Raw genomic sequence first — 18,535 nt, 5'->3', positions numbered from 1 at the left:
GACGTCTTTGAAGGCATTGGCATGCTCCCAGGGACCTGCCACATACATCTAAAAGATGGAATAATTCCAACAGTACAGCCGCCTAAACGCGTACCATTTGCTATCCAGCCAAAACTGAAAGCAGAGCTAGACAGATTAGAGTTGCTTGGCGTGATAGAAAAAATGGAAAAACCCACAGAATGGGTTAACTCCATTGTCTTGGTTCACAACCAAAGGGAGATTTGAGAATATGTTTAGATCCTGTTGATTTAAACAAGTGGATAAAAAGACCTTATCACCCAATACCTTGCTTTGAAGACGTGGCTGCCAAGTGTCATGGAGCTAAAAAAAATTTTCAAGCTGGATAATAGGAGTGGATATTGGTCAATGATATTAGATGAAGAATCAGCAAATCTCACCACTTTTAACAGCACATTTGCAAGGTATAGATTTAAAAGATACCCGTTTGGACTCATATCCACACAAGACAAATAGCAAAAACGCATGGATTCAGCATTCGAAGGCTTAGCGATAGGACTGATAGTTGACAATATTGCTGGAGTTGCAAAAAATTACATCAAGCATGATCGGGTATTATGGTCAGTGCTACAGAGAGCAAGAGAACAAGCAGTGAGATTTAATAAGGACAAATGTACTTTTGATCAAGAAAGTGTACCTTATTTTGGGCACCTGTTGACAACCATGGGAGTCAAACCCAATCCAGACAAAACACATGCTATCACTGAAATGTCATTATAATCAAACAAAGAAGAGCTCCAACCACTGATGGGTATGTACAGCTATCTAGATACATTCCGAATTTGTCAACTCTGAATCAGCCACTGAGAGAACTAGCCAAGGCCAAGGAGTTCTAGTGGAAAAAAGAACACCATCCTGCTAGGAAAGTCACCCACAAAGCAATTAGTAACAGCCTCTCATGCTTTGATCAAAGTGCTACCAACGTATAGGTTATTACAGATGCATCACAGCATGGCCTTGGATCACAGTTGATAGCAGATAGAGGCACAGTAGCATTTGCTTCACACTCCTTATCAGAGACAAAGAAACGTTATTCACAAATAGAAAAAGAAATGCTGGGAATAGCATTTGTGTGTAAGCATTTTCATCATTACTTGTATGGCTGGAAAGCATGTGTGACTACTGAACACAAACCGTTGGAGTTAATACTGAGCAAACCAATCAACAGAGCGCCACCATGACTACAAAGAACAGTTTTGAGTATACAGCCATACAACTTGACATTTCACTACTGGTCTGGAAAAGAGATTACATTTGCTGACACCCTGTCTAGAATGCATCTACCCAATGTAGATACTGACTCAGAATCATAAAATAGATATGCTCTACACACATTCTTTAGAGATCTACCAATATTGAGTAAAATAATGAATCAAATCGGAATAGAGGCTCAAAACAACTCCTCCATACTGAAAGTTTTGAAACTTTTTATAAAAAAGGGATGGCCCAACCACCAAAAGATGACACCTTCAGCTGCTATGCCATTTTGGAATTAACATGACCAACTGACTGTCAATGAAGACATAATTTTGAAAGGAGAAAGGATCATCATTCCAAGCTTGCTGAGAAAACGTACTTTGGAGCAACTACATACCTCACATCTAAGAACAGCCAAAACAAAGGAAAGGGCAAGAATAACAGTTTTCTGGCCAAATATCAAAAGAGATATAGAAGAAATGGTCACCAGGTGCGAAGTCTGTGATAAATATGTACCAGGACAACTAAAAGGAACAATGATAACTACACAAATACCCATTCCAGCATGTCAGTGCTGATTTATTCACTTTTCAAGGTAGGAATATCTCATCACTGTTGACTACTACAGCCATATGTTTGAAGTGGATAAGTTGAGTTATACCAGCCCACATCAAGTTATACCAGCTTCTGACAATGGCCCCTGGTTTTCCTTGGAAGAGTTCTAGAAATTCACTGAAACCTTGGACATTGAACATATAACCTCAAGTCCACAATATCTACAAGCAAATGGAATAAGTGAAAAAGCAGTACAAACAGTAAAGCGACTTATGGCTAATGCTTTGGACAGCAGAAGCAATCCATTTCTTGCATTATTGGAGTATAGGAACACACCCATTGATGGATTCCAGTCTTCAGTGCAGTTGAGCATGAATCGACAACTTCAGTCCATATTGCCAGTTGTACCACAAGTGTTAATGCCAAAATACACAAATCTGGTAGAGATAGACCAAAAAAGGAGAAATGCCCAGAAAATCCAGTAAATGTATTACGACCGATCAGCCAGAGATCTCAGTCTTATTAGAGCAGGAGAAAAGGTCTGGATGAAACTGCAAGAAACTGAACAGCTCCTATACCCTCCTAGATTTTATACTGTACTTCAAGATAGTGGTGGTAAGATTAGGTGCAATTGCCAATTTATCTGCTTGAGAAAAACATATAGGCCAATGAAACCCATAAAGAAACAACCTACAAATATCCATTTGGAGCTTTCTCTTGCCCAAACTTACCTGGTGACAACATCAGTGACACTGAACCAACCAGTTCCTTACCTGATAACAACTGCAGAGACTTTAACCCCAACAACCAGACCAACCCAGTTACATCAAATACTGGATGATGTACAACTACCTGTTCCAGAAGGACAGCGTAGCCTGTGATATGTATGAACCTCAGCCTCAATTGGGAAAGTTATGTTGGCAATATGAAGATATAACACTATCTGGTTTTGGAAGAGAGAAGATGCAGATATTCTAATATTCTAAATTCTTGTGTTTTATTTTATTTTTGCAGGTACTTGAGTCATTAAATGCATAAAATAAAGAAACAAAGGAGAGAACATTACACCACCCAAACCTCCCTCTAAATTTATCTGAAGACTTGCAGAGATTAGAAAAATGGGTATAAAACACACTTTTTGAGGGTTCAGCCATGCTATCCCCAGGGGTGTTGTTTGGGAGGGAGGCTGCCCCCCCCCAAATAATATAGAGAAAAAATTATTATATATCCCATGCCCCTTGACTATCTGGACATGGACCCCTCTTGCCCCCCCCCCCACTAAAAATGCTGGAGATTTGCACCTGGCTCTCCTCCTCCCTCCTCAAATAATCAAAGATCAACCAGCCTTTCATTATAGCTCATTTGCAATAGTACAGCACAGTGCACAGTTCAATCAAACCTCAAATAAATCAACAAAAACAAATGAAGGTGAAAAAATTTCAAAATTTAACTGATTAGCCTATTTTGTATGGACTACCTACATCTTTAGGGACAAATAGACTACAAATGAGCAGGGAGATTCAATGTAGAGTTTTTCAATAATTTGAAAATGATTGGCTATCTTGAAATTTTCACTAAAAACCTTTTAAGCCCCCTTTTGGCAAAAACTGTTGGTGTGTTCCATAAAATGGCAGAAAAAGCCACTTTGCTGGAGCACAATCCTGATACTCTAGGACTACTGATTCAATACTATCCCCCATTTAAAAAAAAAATTATAAACAAAAGTTCATCCATAATCACCCTTCTTGGAAAAGCCCAAAAATTCACATTTCTTTCCCTAGAGACTCAAACACCGAAAACAGAGTTCTCTGATATGCTGAACCTGATTGCATGACTTTTTATCAACATCAACTCCCTTTTATAGGGCGTTGTTATGCATTTTCAAAATAAAGCAAGATTAAAGTGACTAAAAAAGCAAAAAGAGTAAAAATCAGGCTTGTCCCAATGAATAATGAGACAGAACAGAAGATTTACACTCACATAAGCTCCAATACTTCACAATAAACTTTGAAAAATATTAAGGAATTGCAATCTGGATGATTGGGTCCTATGTTTGTATTGTATATAGGGAGAACCCAACAACACTTTAGAGAAAGGCTACAAAAACACAAATCAATGGAAACATTCCTAGGCAGAAAAAGTAAAAATGACAATTTAAATTCCAATTAGAATTAAAAAAAACCTTCTGGTAGTATGCTAATAAGACAATGCCAGAGAAAAGGGAGAATGCCATTAATAGGTACTTTAATGTAGTTTCTACAGAATAATAGCCTACCCTCAAATTATCTCAATTTCTACATATTCAGTTCTTACTAGTTTAAGAAAAACATATTCAAGGCCAAGTATTTGTTACATGCACACAAGCTTTTAACAAATGCTACTGTGTTGGCCTCCCAAACCTTGTATCCCAAGAATAAAGTTTTCACACCAAGATGCTAAGTTAGATTTTTGGAGCACTGACAGGTAGTTCACTGATAACAGCTACTTTGGGGATTTGAAAAATAGACAGAATACAGTTTATATAGAAGTTAAAAATTGTCAACATCTTAAGTGTGGGCCCTTAACACTACACCATCAATTTTAGCAGTAAACCTATCAAACTATCTTTAATCAAAGCTAAAATATGCTTTCAGGAGCTATTGGATGGTGCATCATCTTTTAGGCGTGCTTGCCTATAGATGTATCAATTTATTATATATACATTATATATAATGTATATATGTATTGTATATAATTTATTATATATAATGTATATATAAATATAATTTATTATATTTAATATTCTTATGTATCAATTTATTATAATTTATTATAGACTGAAGATTAAATATCAAGATCATTGATATTGCAGAATCAAATTCTAATTGAAAGAAACAGTAATTGCTATAAATTTGCAAATTAAACAATTGTCTTGCAATAATAGTAAGCAAAGATAATTGGCTAAGGCTCCTACATTGTATTTAACTACAATGGGCTAAGAGGTCAGCCTTAATTGAATTTAAACCAATAGGTTCATACAGACATTTTACCTGAAAAAAGGTAAAGGGGATGGACCACTTGACAAAATATATCTTAGATACCAAAGCCATATAGTAGCCTACTTGGAAACAATAGCAAGGGGGGGGGGCTAGTAGATTACATGGTATGTGCAAAAGTTGAATTGGTAGAGAGGCTTTAGCTTGTCCATGCCTAACAATTTGATTTTTGAATGTTTGACTTACTTAATGGCTACTGAAATAATTTTCTCCTCAAATAAAAAGCAAGATGTATTAAATCTACAAAAATCTTTTGGAATAGGTTTTGAAGGAGAGTCCAACACAAGTAAATTCATACCAAAATTAGGGAAAATTATTTATTTCTTAAGCTGTCTTCTACACAGTTTTCTAAGCCTAAGTTTTAAAAGTCCATGCAGTTTAAAAAAAACTGCATGGAAGATCTGTCTTTACTTTGGAAAAACAACTTTAGCTTTTATTTTGGTCAGAGTCTACTTTTCACTGACTCTGGGTTTAGAAAACACAATTCTGATGATTTGGGTAGAATTCTCAGCCATTTCTAATATTAACTAACAACATATTTCTTCAAAATTTTATTAAACCCTAAAGAAAAGGATTTAATAAAGTTATGAGGCTCAAAACACTTTCTTTGGACCTCATTTGGGTAAATTACATTGCAAGACAAAAATTATAAGACTATTTTAGTCTTACTAAAACTTTAGTCTCTAGTTTTATTCTTAAACTAGCTGCTATATTTATAGAGTTCATTCCCTTTCATTTCATATTTTTCAACTTTTTTTAGATGTATCCAGATAAAATATGTCCAGTACCCACTGTGTATTTCTATACTTGAAGTGATTGCATCTTTCTGATTCTTTTCAGATTGCCAAAGGGGATACCACCAGATGGCTAATTTGACAGTGTATATATATATATATGTATATATATATATATATATGTATATATATATATATATGTATATATATATATATACAAATCTTTGAATTAGCCAACCAACCAACCAGTATTTTAAGCCTAGGAGTCAAGCTGGACATAAGGAAACCTATTAAGAAAACAATTCCTACTCCATGATATACAGAATAATCCTAGCTGACACATTTTGCAGGGAGGGGGGGCCTGTATCTTCACTTCTTTCCTTGTTTTTCCAGTTTTTCTAAGAAATTCATGGATTTTCTAGAACCTATATATTCACAGTAGACATATATACCCCCAACCCTCTAATGTGCAAATATAAACCTAGAATTGCATGCTCAATCTAAATTTAACATCCATTTGCATCACAAATGACATTTACTCCCATATTAGCCATGTGGTGGATGTCCCTGCCAAAGCATTTGAAAGACTTGAGAACCTTTCAAGTGTTTAGTATTACAGAATTGAGAAACACTAACATTTCAAATAAGAATATATAATAATCAGAGGCTATGCTACAGTGTTGCCTATAGTAAAGAGCCTTAAGGCTTCAAAGTATTGTTATTTATTTATTATTGTTTCTCCAGAAGCAAGTCAAATGGAAGGGATGGTTGCCCAAACTTTAGAGGGGGCTCATTTTCAAGGGGTTTTAGGCTCTTCTTAAACCTTCCTATAAATTTGTTTTCAAAATCACATTGTACTATTAAGGGTAAGACAAATAGTGCTCATCATTCCTGAATCAGCTACAAATGACATTCCTTTTTCAGTAGCCTTTTTTTTCCGAAATATGTTTTTAACTATTAGTTACTATGGACTATTTTACCTTTTGGGGCCTTAATAAGGGCTCAAAATGGAATTTCTGCCACAAGTAATTAATGAATATGAAAGAGCATAAGAAAAAGCATCAGGTGATGAAGTAATTTACATAATTACAGTAATTTAGCATAAAAAAGGCTTCAAGTGGTACGATTACTTTATTTGTAAGTCAAAAAAATGAATACAAAAAACTTACTGGGGATAAATTTCAATTCCAATGCAAATTAATGTTAAATGATTCAGGATGCATCTTTGACAATAGAGGTAAGTTTGTTTCTTAGCTAGCCTACCTGAATAGTCTGTTAAAATAAACATTACCTAGCTGGTCTTTGGTCAAAATTAGCATTTCATTCCCCTAACTCAGCTAGGTAAAGTTCTATAAAATCATATTATTGAGTTAGGAATAAAGTGAATACACCATTCAATGCCTTTTTTTTATGCTGATTACAAATATAATAATCATTTCTATTGGAAATGAATTTCAGCCCCCCCTATATATACCTAACCCAACCTAACCTATATATAACTAACCTAACCTAACCCTGAATTGGCATATATAGGCTGGGGGGGGGGTGAAATTCATTTCCAATAGAAATGATTATTATATTTGTAATCAGCATAAAAAAAGGCATCAAATGGTGTACCCACTTTATTCCTAACTCAATAATATGATTTCGTAGAACTTTACCCTCAGCTAGTTTCCTAGACAGGAATATGCCCATTAGCCTATTTAAAATTTTGTCCCCAAATGTAGCCTAGGATAACTCTCCAACATCACAAAGCTTTACCACTCTATATCAATTGATGAAAGACAGTTTTGACTAACCCCTAGAATAAACACTGGTTAATCCCTGATCAAATCAATTTTGGTAGATCTCTTTAAGTTGTAAGCCTATTTACCATTCCATTCTGTCTTTAAAAATTTTCCTTTGCACCTTTGCCAGTATTTTCAGAACTCTTCTTTCTTAATAGGACTTTATGATAGTTATGCCATCTACAGCAACAGTAGCCAAATATCACCCTGTCCGCACTCTGTTCCTTGTCACAATTAAAAAAAAAACAAAAAAACAATTTTTTTTAACTGAAAGTAAGGAACGACGTTAAAACTTAAAACGAACAGAAATTATTCCGTATATGAAAGGGGCTGTCCCCTCCTCAACGCCTCGCTCTTTACGCTAAAGTTTCTTATTGTTTAAAAAAATAGAGTTGTGAGAAAGTCAAACTTTAGCGTAAAGAGCGAGGCGTTGAAGAGGGGACAGACCCTTTCATATACGAATAATTTCTGTTCGTTTTAAGTTTTAACGTCGTTCCTTACTTTCAGTTAAAAAAACTTGTTTTATTTATTTTAATTTTTGAATGTTTTTGAATAACTGCAGATTTTGATTTTGGCTCACTGTACATGAATAATTAAAATCAAATTCGTATATTAATTCTACTTTTATTTGCTTAAATGGCTTTCTCGCAACTTTTTTAATTTATTTACGAACGTTTTTAGTAGTAATAGATATGCGTAACTTACGAATTAACTTACGTAACGAACTTCTATATTCATAGATTTTTATTACGTATACAAGGGGGTTCGCCCCCTAGTTAATACCTTGCTCTTTAAGCTAAGGACAAAGGCCGTTAATTAGAAGAAATAACTCTTATGAAAGTGCTAAAAAACATATTTGTCTTAAAAAGCTAGGTTGTGAATAGGGGGTGAACCAAATCATATAAAATATATTTTCTGTTTGTATTAAGTTTTGATGTCTCTCCTTCATTTCGGTTGAAAAAATTTTTTTTAATTTAATTTCTAATCTTTATCTTGATTGGGGATATGAAATCTAGCGCCCCATTCATAGCAATGTCCCTTATCCCATGAAAACTTTCTACATGGAAAGATCCTCCCATATAACCCTCGACCCACCCACCCCCACCACCTACCAGAAAAAATCCCTCCTGAACACGTCTGTGTATATGCTTCCCAATAACCAATACTATATGTTAACATTGGGTAAAGTTCATAACTTTCAACCCTCCCCCGGGGGCTTCACCGGGTTAAGTCATTCTAAAAGACATAGTTATCATATTTTCGACCATGCTGAACAAAATGGCTATCTCAAAATTTTGATCGGGTGACTTTGGGAAAAAATGAGCGTGAGAGGGGGCCTAGTTGCCTCAATTTTTTGGACACTTAAAAATGGCACTAGAACTTTTAATTTCCGTTCCAATGAGCCCTCCCACGATATTCTAGGACCACTGGGTCGATCCGATCATCCCTGGGAAAAAAAAACAAAAAAAAAAACAAAAAAACAAATAAACACGCATCCGTGATCTTTCTTCCGGCAAAAAATGCAAAATTCCACATTTTTGTAGATAGGTGCTTGAAACCTCTACAGTAGGGTTCTCTGATACGCTGAATATGATGGTGTGATTTCCATTATGGTTCTATAGCTTTTAGGGGTCTTTCCCCCTTTTTTCGAAAATCGGCCAAATTTTCTCAGGCGCGTAACTTTTGATTGGTAAGATTAAACTTGATGAAACTTATATATTTGAAATCAGCATTGAAATCTGATTCTTTTGATGTATCTATTGGTGTCAAAATTTCGTTTTTTAGAGTTTCGGTTACCATTGAGCCGGGTCACTCCTTACTTACAGTTCGTTACCACGAACTGTTTGATACTCATTGGTATGTGCAGGTGCAAAACATAAAATAATTCTTTTTGGTAAAGAAAAGGTAATTTTTAGGAAAATGTAATAAAACGTGCGAATTTATAAGGTTATGAAATTGTACTTGGATCCTTGGACAGCACAGACGCAAAACAGGAGAGGAAGCTGCCCCCCCCTAGAACTCCAAATTTACACTAGATATTAAAAATAACTTTTCGCATGTTGGAATTTTATTGTTGGATATTCACTCGTAGATGGTTGAAAAAGTTAGAAATAAACATAAATTTCCAAATGTTGTTTCTGATATCGATATTTATGTTTCGACAGTGACTATTGATTTTTGGTCTGACATATGAGCTAGATAAGAGACTGGCCCACAATCGGCAGGTTTTGACTCTTTTAATTCTTAAGGAATTGATTCAAGCGATAAGGAGTTGCTGAGTAAGCCAAAGCAAAGGTACGTCATTCAATACCATTCTTGAAATAAACAATTAGAAATGCTCCATCGCTCTTTCACCTTGATGCTTTTGTATCCAAGTGATTAAGAGTGCCGAACCTGGGTCACTCCGGTATTGATTTGGCTCTGGCTTACTTCAGGGCCCCTGTCAATAGAACACAGAAAAGTAGACAGAGAAACATTAAAACTGTTTTTTGCTATAAACTTATGAACGAATATGGTCAGTATAAAAACCTACCAAATTAATTTCAGTAAGGTTTAAAAACAACTAAAGAGCATTAATTTCAAATCATAAATTAACTGATCAACACCAAAAGCAAGTTATTCTACTAATCTTGATTTTCCAACTGTCAGCAGTTACAGTTTCCTTTTAAATTTTATCTTTAAGAAACTATTCGTCTCGTCAGTTGGCACAAAGTGTCTTACTTCAGTCTCTTCAAAAAGTTGACCTTAAGTTTTTCAGTTGTTACTTTTTTGATAATGATAATATTGTGAACAGGTCTTCTTTTCTTGCTTTTCAGATAAACCAGAATATAATTACCAGCCATGACTTTCTCAGTGTCAAATTGGAAGTAAATGACAAGGGCTCGTCTTCAACGTCCATACTGGAGTTTGAAGAATTGTTCTATACAGGCTCATCTACGTTAGAATCGTCACTCCAACTACAACTCTTGCTACGAGAAACTTGTCTTTTGCTTTTTAGCCTTTACATTTCTCTGAATTTCTTCCTTTCCAGGACTAGGGATTTATTGACAGATACAAATTTTATCCCAGCAGTAAAACGTTCTTTCACAAGGGTGGCAGTGAGCACTTCTGACTTTTTAAAAAAAAAAATACTGTTCATTTTTCTTGTTCAGCCTTTTGCAAAGGGGCTTGCAGGGGCGATATCTTATGACGAATCATCTGCTGACCTTCGCCTCTGATTTAGATCCAGAACCTGTGTTTTGTCCGATTTGGAGTCTCTGTTAAAGAGAGATTTTTTTATTTCACACAGAACTTGCGCTGAGCATAGAAACATCCTTGGTAAAGGCTTCACTAGATGTGGTAGGCATTCTGTCTGAGACATATGAAGAGAGGAATTCATATTTCTTGAAGACATCTCTGTAGGTGGGGTAGACGGGAAGACCCCACTTGCTTTGAATCCACTGATTATATTTTGAGGAGTAAAAGCCTTTGGATATGCTTCCCCTGCAGCTCAGCAACGGTATACACTGATATAGCATACTGGAAACTTAGATTCCATTGGCTTGAACAACGAGGACAATCTATTCACTTGGAAAGCAAGGAAATCAACCGGAAACTTGATATTCTGCATCGAAACTATTTTTTTTTCCTTTTTTCTTGGCAGCTAATGGGACACTGGAATATCATAGAGAGCTGTTTAATGGCTCATTTTAAAAGAATTTGCTGCATTGACACGTTTTTTTTTAGTTACCTTAAAAGAATATTTAAGATAAAAGGAAGTTTTCCTTTTACGAGAAACAATATGTTTGTGCACCTGATGGTAACTGACACCATAGCTAAGCATGGGCACTGTTTCTGTTTTCTATTTTGTCCGGTTTTCGAAATACCTGTTTATGTTCTGGTCATACATAAAAGATACAGAAACAGAATTGAAACAGAAGATCTGTTTTTATTTACCTGTGTTGTTTCTGTTTTTATTTTAGCTTTTTTCTCTTGTTTCTATTTTTTTTTCTACCTGTTTTTCTACTGTTCCTGATTTATTTTAGTGATACGAGAATGAAATATTCGAGAATTTCAAACTTACAAATAGTAATTTAATTTATAATTTGAAACGGCAGAGAAACGTGGTTACGCTCTATAAAACTTTTGGGTTGGAATGCCAATATAAAGTAAAAGTAATTAATGTAATAGCCCTCAGTGTGTCTAACATATCAAATAATGCTGATAGATTTTTCTGCTAGGCAAAATCAGAGCCTAGGAGTCAGATGGAAGTGGTTGTGGGTGTACACATGAGAACAGTAAAGGCGGAGATTAGTTCCATTAAAACAACTTATTTCTTGCTGTATAATTAGTCAATTGGGCAGCAAAGTTGACAGATACCCATTAGTCCCTGCGTCCTACATGACACAGGGAATTATTATGCACCTTCAACCGGGAAAACTTTAATCGAACTACTTCTATGGAATATCCGTTACTAAATAACGGTGATTGGCTATGATTACCATAGTAACCAATACATGATAATACTTTTCGTTAATTGTGAATTCATTCGTCAGAGAGATATGTAAGTGTATGTTTTTGCTGCCAATTCGTTACTGCATCAAAATTACAAGATAGCTAAGTACGTTTTGTCATGTTAATAAAACCATCTCTGAACAAAATAAATGGTAACCATTTAAGGGAAAATCCTAGAGCTGAAACAGTGGCCAAACACGGCAAAAGTTCTATAAATACTGATTCTCTTTTCTCATTCACAGGATACCAATCTTCATAAAATGAAGGAATACAACCAATCATCTTCATATTATGATTATTATTATATATTATTCCTTGTATGTGTCTGTTAAATGCTTATTATAGACAAGCGGATTCCCATAAAAGATAATATTGTGCTATAAAGGGTCTAAGTTCTTAAGAAATCGTATTCGGGAACTGTCATTTTGCTTTTATTTGCCGACAGATTTCCCTAGTTACACAACTGAAGTGAAGGACGTCAGATACTTGGGTGGAGGTACAATTTTCAAAGTGGTAGGCTACTGGACGGTGGTTCTAATTCTGTGAAAAATCTTAGAATAAACTTTCATTTCAAGAAAATCATGACGCCATCTTCTGATGACGACTTGGGTGTTCTAAGAAAATCTTCGAAGCTATTTCTCTAGGTACCCTATAGGAAAAAGGAAGCAAAAAAAAGTATCAGGTTCAACTTCTGCAAAACATCTCTAAAGGTTAATGTTTGATATGCATAAAGATAAAGTATGTACCGCTGTGCGAGGGCGACAAGTAATAAACACAAAGCAACTCCAAAATAATATATCAAGCAAGCCTGCTTCTTTAAAGAAAGCTCCAAATGGGAATGGATTAATGAAATCTGAAACAAAAAGAGCAGACAAAAAATCATTCTTTATTTCCAGTCGATCAAAATGAGTTATTCTGCGGAAGTTCTGCTGCATAACACCGTTTAAGGATAAATCGCCGCTTTCTGTATTTGACAAGATAAGCGAGATATGAAACAGCCTATTTAAAAAGACTACAAGGGGCTCGAAAATACCATCCCTGTGAGCCATACATCGTCACGTAAATGTTGCTGCCAGGAAAAAATAAGTTAAACAGAACACTGCCTTATGGTCTACCCCTCAGGCTAACTAAACTTTTGACTGCTGGTCTATAAAAGAATCTGGCTTTACAGGTATTACTGCATACTACCTCAGGAAGATGAACAATCGGTAGAATTTGCACCACCGCGTTTCACATTCCAAGAGGCTCAAGCATTCTCATACAGCTACTAACTTCCTTTCAGCAATCAAATTTGTAATCAGGAAGGTTTCTCAGACATATAAGATTTTCCCCTTCGTGGATGATCTTAGGAACAATGTCACCTAAGCCTGTAGGCTGTGATTACTTTCCTCAACTTTATGTTTTGCAAATTGTTTTCAATTTTCTGTTACACGCACTCTTAGATTTCGGTCACCTCAAAACCTTGCCAATTACATCCATGAAGAAGGCTGCTTGAAATTCTCTGACGAAGTCAAAGATGTCGAACCAACTGATGAAAATGATGAGGGAGCTGGGTGTCAAACACCAAACGAGGTTGTAGCACAGACTATCTGAAGACACGTTACACTTGCTAAAACACTGTAAAAACTGCAAAATTACTTAGAAAACTATAGGTTTCCACTGTCAAGCATGGTACCTTTAAAAGATATTGCAAAGAGAGTGGCCTTCGTTTACATATCCCTCTTGACATGTAAGTGCATTGGAATAGGAAATTGAAGAGGATTAAGTCTACAAAATGTAGAAAGCATAGAAATCTTTTTTTTTAGTTCGGCGAAATCAACGATTCCATTAAAAGTCTCTAGTATATGTATAATGGTTGGACTGTACTAGAAGCTGCTATTACCTACTTGCTCCTATGCGCAATGTTACAGCACTGATAGGCGCTTCTTCATATCCAAATGGAAGTCGAGCAAATATAGTCTTAGAAGGGCTTGAGTTCTCTTGTAATTCTAGAGCCGGTAATGATTCCATTACTGCACCTCTTAAAGAACTAGTAGTTGTGGGGCTAAAAAGCATCTTATTACAAGCCAGCATATTGAAATTAATCTTTTCCTAAAGGCAGCTTCCGTAGATCCTTCAACATTTGAATGGTTGTTACTTGTGGACCGTGCTCTGGCCCCTCAATCTTTGACGTCATTACTGTTGGACACATTAAGTAATGCTTCAGAAACTGCAAGAGCTTCCAACTCGCCCTAGTACAGCTGAAGTCCTTGAGTCTATGGGAGAGTCCAATGATTAAAGCTTGTTCCACTCTTTTCTGGGCACATTAGGTATCAAAACTATGAGAAACTGCTTCAGAGTCAGCAACTCTGCCGTGACTGCCTTAAAATCGCTTGAGGAGAAACTCTTTGTCTGTCTTTCAGAGCAACGTAGCACTTTTAGTAGGCTTTTTCCGTAAGCGTTTTTTCTTTTTCATTAATTGGCATAAATACAGTAGCACAAACTTATAAACATCCCTGGGGGGGGGGGGAGTGCATTTTTAGTTATATTTACACTTTTGAAATATTTGCACATCCGGGTTTTTGAAAGGGAATGAGATTGGCTTAGAAATGAAATTAGTGTTCTTGGTTTGATTATTACCCCTTTTCCCTTGGAAATGGACCACGAAAACGTGCCTACATAATCAGTGGCATACCCACTCGTATTCTTAAAACAAAACCTTGAAGTTGTAAAAATTTCTGTCATATTCTTGAAACTAAACTTTGAAGTGGTAATAATTTCTCTAATAGAGCAAGCGTGTTGGTGGGAGAAAGTATTTTCTGCTGCAAAGCGACATAAATTTTGAAATAAGTTATCAGAAAGACCAATTGTCCTTATGTTTGCATCCCTTTCAAAACCTATTTAAGAGAAGAGAATAATTAATGAAAGTATTATGCGGTAAAAGTTTCTTTGAAATTCACATTTTGAGAAATTTCATTTAGCTTAAGAATGAATTCAGTGGAAGGCCTAGTAAATTCAGTGGAAGAGTATTATCTAACGCGAATTCTTATAAAAATATGTGAAGCACCATCAAACCATGAATTTTTCTTTTGGTTTCTCTCTCACACGCATCTGCTGGGAAATAACTCATCTTAAAAGACTATTTTATGCCGCGAGGCGACGATAATTTTTGAATTGGCATTAAGAATTGTTGTTTTGCAGCCCATTTTTCTTCTTTAATACTTCCGTTTAAAGGGACTTCCGAACATCAGGATGGAGAAAGGAGTAAAGCATGTTCTGCAAGTGTAAGACAACCCCCTTCAAAAGAAACTATGGGCTCTGCTGAAACACTAATGACTTTGAGCTGACTGAATAAATTGATGACGAAAATTATTCTATCATCAAGTAAAGAACGATGTGGGCACAATGTGTTTTTTTTTCTTCTTCAGTCAGGCACTTCGTATCGAAGGAGTTGTCGTTGAAACTTCAAAAAGGGCTCATTCCATTGGAAATTGGAGTGGCTAGTGCCCTTTTTAATAGTCAAAAGTGATTGGAAGGCAACTAGCCCTCCTCCCCCCCCGCACCCATCATTCCTCCAAACACATCCAATCAAAATTTTGATATAGCCATTTTGCTCAGCGTAGTTGATTTTCATATAGAAAATATGTTTTTGAGGAGGATACTCCCCCACAACCCTCGGGGCAAGGGTTTTAACTTATGCCCTGAGGGCATATAAAAACGATGTTGGCAATATATACTATGAATTTTTTTCCTTTAGAGTAGGGCACTTCACATGGAAGGGATCGTCGTAAAAACTTTAAAAGGGGCTCATTCGATTGGAAATTGAGAGTTCTAGTGCCCTTTTTAACAGTCGAAAGTGATTGGAGGGCAATTACTCCCCCTCCCCCTACACCCATCATTCTCAAAAACGCATCCAATCAAAATTTTGAGATAGCCATTTTATTCAGTGTAGTTGATTTCCAAATCGAAAACATATTTTTGAGGAGGACACTCCCCCATAACCCTCAAGACAAAGGTTTTAAGTTATGCCCTGGGGCCCTATAAGGTTTTTATAGAAGGCGTTGTCGTAGAAACTTCAAAACAGGCTCATTCGATTGGAAATTCAAAGGGCTAGTACCCTTTTTAATAGTCGAAAGTGATTGGAGGGCAACTAGCCCCCCCCCACGCCCATCATTTCCCCAAATACATCTAATCAACATTTTGAGATAGCCATTTTTTTCAGCGTAGTTGATTTCCAGATACAAAATACGATTTTGAGATGGACATTCCCCCACAGCACTCAGGGCAAGTGTGATATGTTATGCCCTGGGGGCATATATAGTTTTTACAAAAGGAGTTGTCTTAGAAACTCCAAAAAGGGCTCAATCGATTGAAAATTCAAAGGGCTTATGCCCTTTTTAATAGTGGAAAGTGATCGGAGGGCAACTAGACCCCCCCCCCCAAAAATTTTCAAAAAAGAAAATATTTTTTTGAGGAGGACACTCCCCCACATTCCTCAGGGCAAGAGTTTTAAGTTATACCCTGGGGAAATATAAGGTTTTTAAAGAAGGCGTTTTCGTAGAAACTTCAAAAAAAGCTCCTTCGATTGGAAATTCAAAGGGCTGGTGCCCTTTTTCGTAAGCCTTCTAAGGATTTAGAGGAGATAGCCATTTTGTTCAGCGTAGTTGATTTCCAGATAGAAAATATGTTTTTGAGTAGGAAACTCCCCCACACCCCTCAGGGCAAGGGTTTTTATGTTATACCCTGGGGGCATATAAGGTTTTTATAGAATGCGTTGTCGTACAAACTTCAAAAAAGGCTCATTCGAATGGAAATTCAAAGGGCTAGTGCCCTTTTTAATATTCGAAAGTGATTGGAGGGCAACTGACACCCCCCCCCTCAACGCCCATCCTTTCCCCAGACACATCAAATCCAAGTTTTAGATAGCCATTTTATTCAGCGTAGTTGATTTCCAGATAGAAAATGTGTTTTTGAGGAGGACACTCCCCCAGAGCCCTCAGGGCAAGGGTTATAAGTTATGCCCTGGGGGCATATAAGGTTTTTATAGAATACATTGTCGTAGAAACTTCAAAACAGGCTCATTCGATTGGAAATTCAAAGGGCTAGTGCCCTTTTTAATATTTGAAAGTGATTGAAGGGCAATTACCCCCCCCCCCCCTCCGACACCCATCATTCCTCCAAACCAATCCAATAGCAATTTTGATATAGCCATTTTGTTCAGTGTAGTTGATTTCCATATAGAAAAAAAATGTTTTTGAGGAGGACACTCCCCCAAAACCCTCAAGGCAAGGGTTTCAAGTTATACCCTGGGGGCATATAAGGTTTTCATAGAAGGCGTTGTCATAGAAACTTCAAAATGGGCTCATTCGATTGGAAATTCATAGGGCTAGTGCCCTTTTTAATAGTCGAAAGTGATTGGAGAGCGACTAACGCCCCTCTCACGCCCACCATTTTCCCAAACACATCCAATCAAAATTTTTGAGATATCCATTTTGTTCAACGTAGTTGAGTTCTTGAAATTAGGTCTTTTAGGATGATAAACCCCCTCAGAGCCCTCAGTGCAAGGATTTTAATTTATGCCCTGGGGACATATAAGGTTTTTATAGAAGGCGTTGTCGTAGAAACTTCAAAAGGGGCTCATTCGATGGGAAATTCAAAGGGCTAATGCCCTTTTTAATAGTAGAAAAAGATTGGAGGGCAACTAGCCCCCCCACGCCCATCAGTCCCCCAAAGACTTCCAATCAAAATTTTTATAAATCCATTATATTCAACGTAGTTGAAAGTTTTGGAAATTAGGTCTTTAAGGATGACAACCCCTCCCCCACAGCCTGCAAGGCAAGGGTTGTAAGTTTTGCCCTGGGGGCATATAACGTTTTTATAGAAAGTGTTGTAGAAACTTCAAAAAGGCTCATTCAATTGGAAATTGAAAGGGCTAGTGCCTTTTTTAGTAGTTGAGAGTGATTGAAGAGCGACTAACGCCCCTCTCACGCCCACCATTTCCCAAACAAATGCAATCAAAATTTTGAGATATCCATTTTGTTCAACATAGTTGAAAGTTCTTGAAACTGGGTCTTTTAGGATGATAACCCCCCTCAGAGCCCTCGGGGTAAGGATTGCAAGTTATGCCCTGGGGGCATATAAAGTTTTTATAGAAAGTTGCTATAAAAATTTCAAAAAGGGCTCATTTGATTGGAAATTGAAATTACCCTTTTTTATAAGTCGAAAGTGAGAGGAGAGTAATTAACGCCCCTCTTACGGCCACCATTTCCGCAAAACATTCAATCAAAGTTTAGAGATAGCCATTTTGTTCAACGTAGTTAAAAGTTCTAGAAATTATGTATTTAAGGATGACGAACCCCCAAGAGCCCCAAGGGCAAAGGTTGTAATTTCTGCCCAGGGGCATATAAGGTTTTTATAGATAGAGTTGTCGTAAAACTTCAAAAGGGGCTCATTCAATTGGAAATTGAGACGGCTAGTGCCCTTTGTTATAGTCAAGAGTAATTGGAGGGTAACTAACTCCACTCTCACGCCCACCATTCCTCCAAACACATCAAACCAAAATTTTCAGAAACTTCAAAGGGCTCATTTGATTGGTAATTGAAAGGGTTAGGGCCATTTTTGATAGTTGAAAGTGATTGGAGAGTTACTACCACCCCTTTCACGCCCACCATTGCCCCAAACACACCCAATCAAAATTTTGAGATAGCCATTTTGTTTAATGTATTTGAAAGTCCAG

General features: G+C 36.6%; 1 protein-coding gene across 2 annotated transcripts in view; it reads right to left on the bottom strand.

Moving 5' to 3' along the window:
• Window positions 1–7,457, bottom strand: part of prel (preli-like) — a 68,462-nt gene extending 61,005 nt beyond the window's left edge. For both annotated transcript variants that reach the window (XM_089087398.1, XM_089087391.1), the window contains exon 1: window positions 7,413–7,457. The gene's annotated coding sequence lies outside the window, so the exon portion shown is untranslated. The remainder of the gene's footprint in view (window positions 1–7,412) is intronic.
• Window positions 7,458–18,535: the final 11,078 nt, after the last annotated feature.

Source organism: Artemia sp. Qi Xiang Cuo, chromosome 1, assembly GCF_049724085.1.
Source record: "Artemia sp. Qi Xiang Cuo chromosome 1, ASM4972408v1, whole genome shotgun sequence".
In the NCBI taxonomy this organism is placed as follows: domain Eukaryota; kingdom Metazoa; phylum Arthropoda; class Branchiopoda; order Anostraca; family Artemiidae; genus Artemia; species Artemia sp. Qi Xiang Cuo.
Note: the sequence above shows the minus strand (reverse complement) of the source record. Positions and strands in the feature narration are given on the sequence as shown.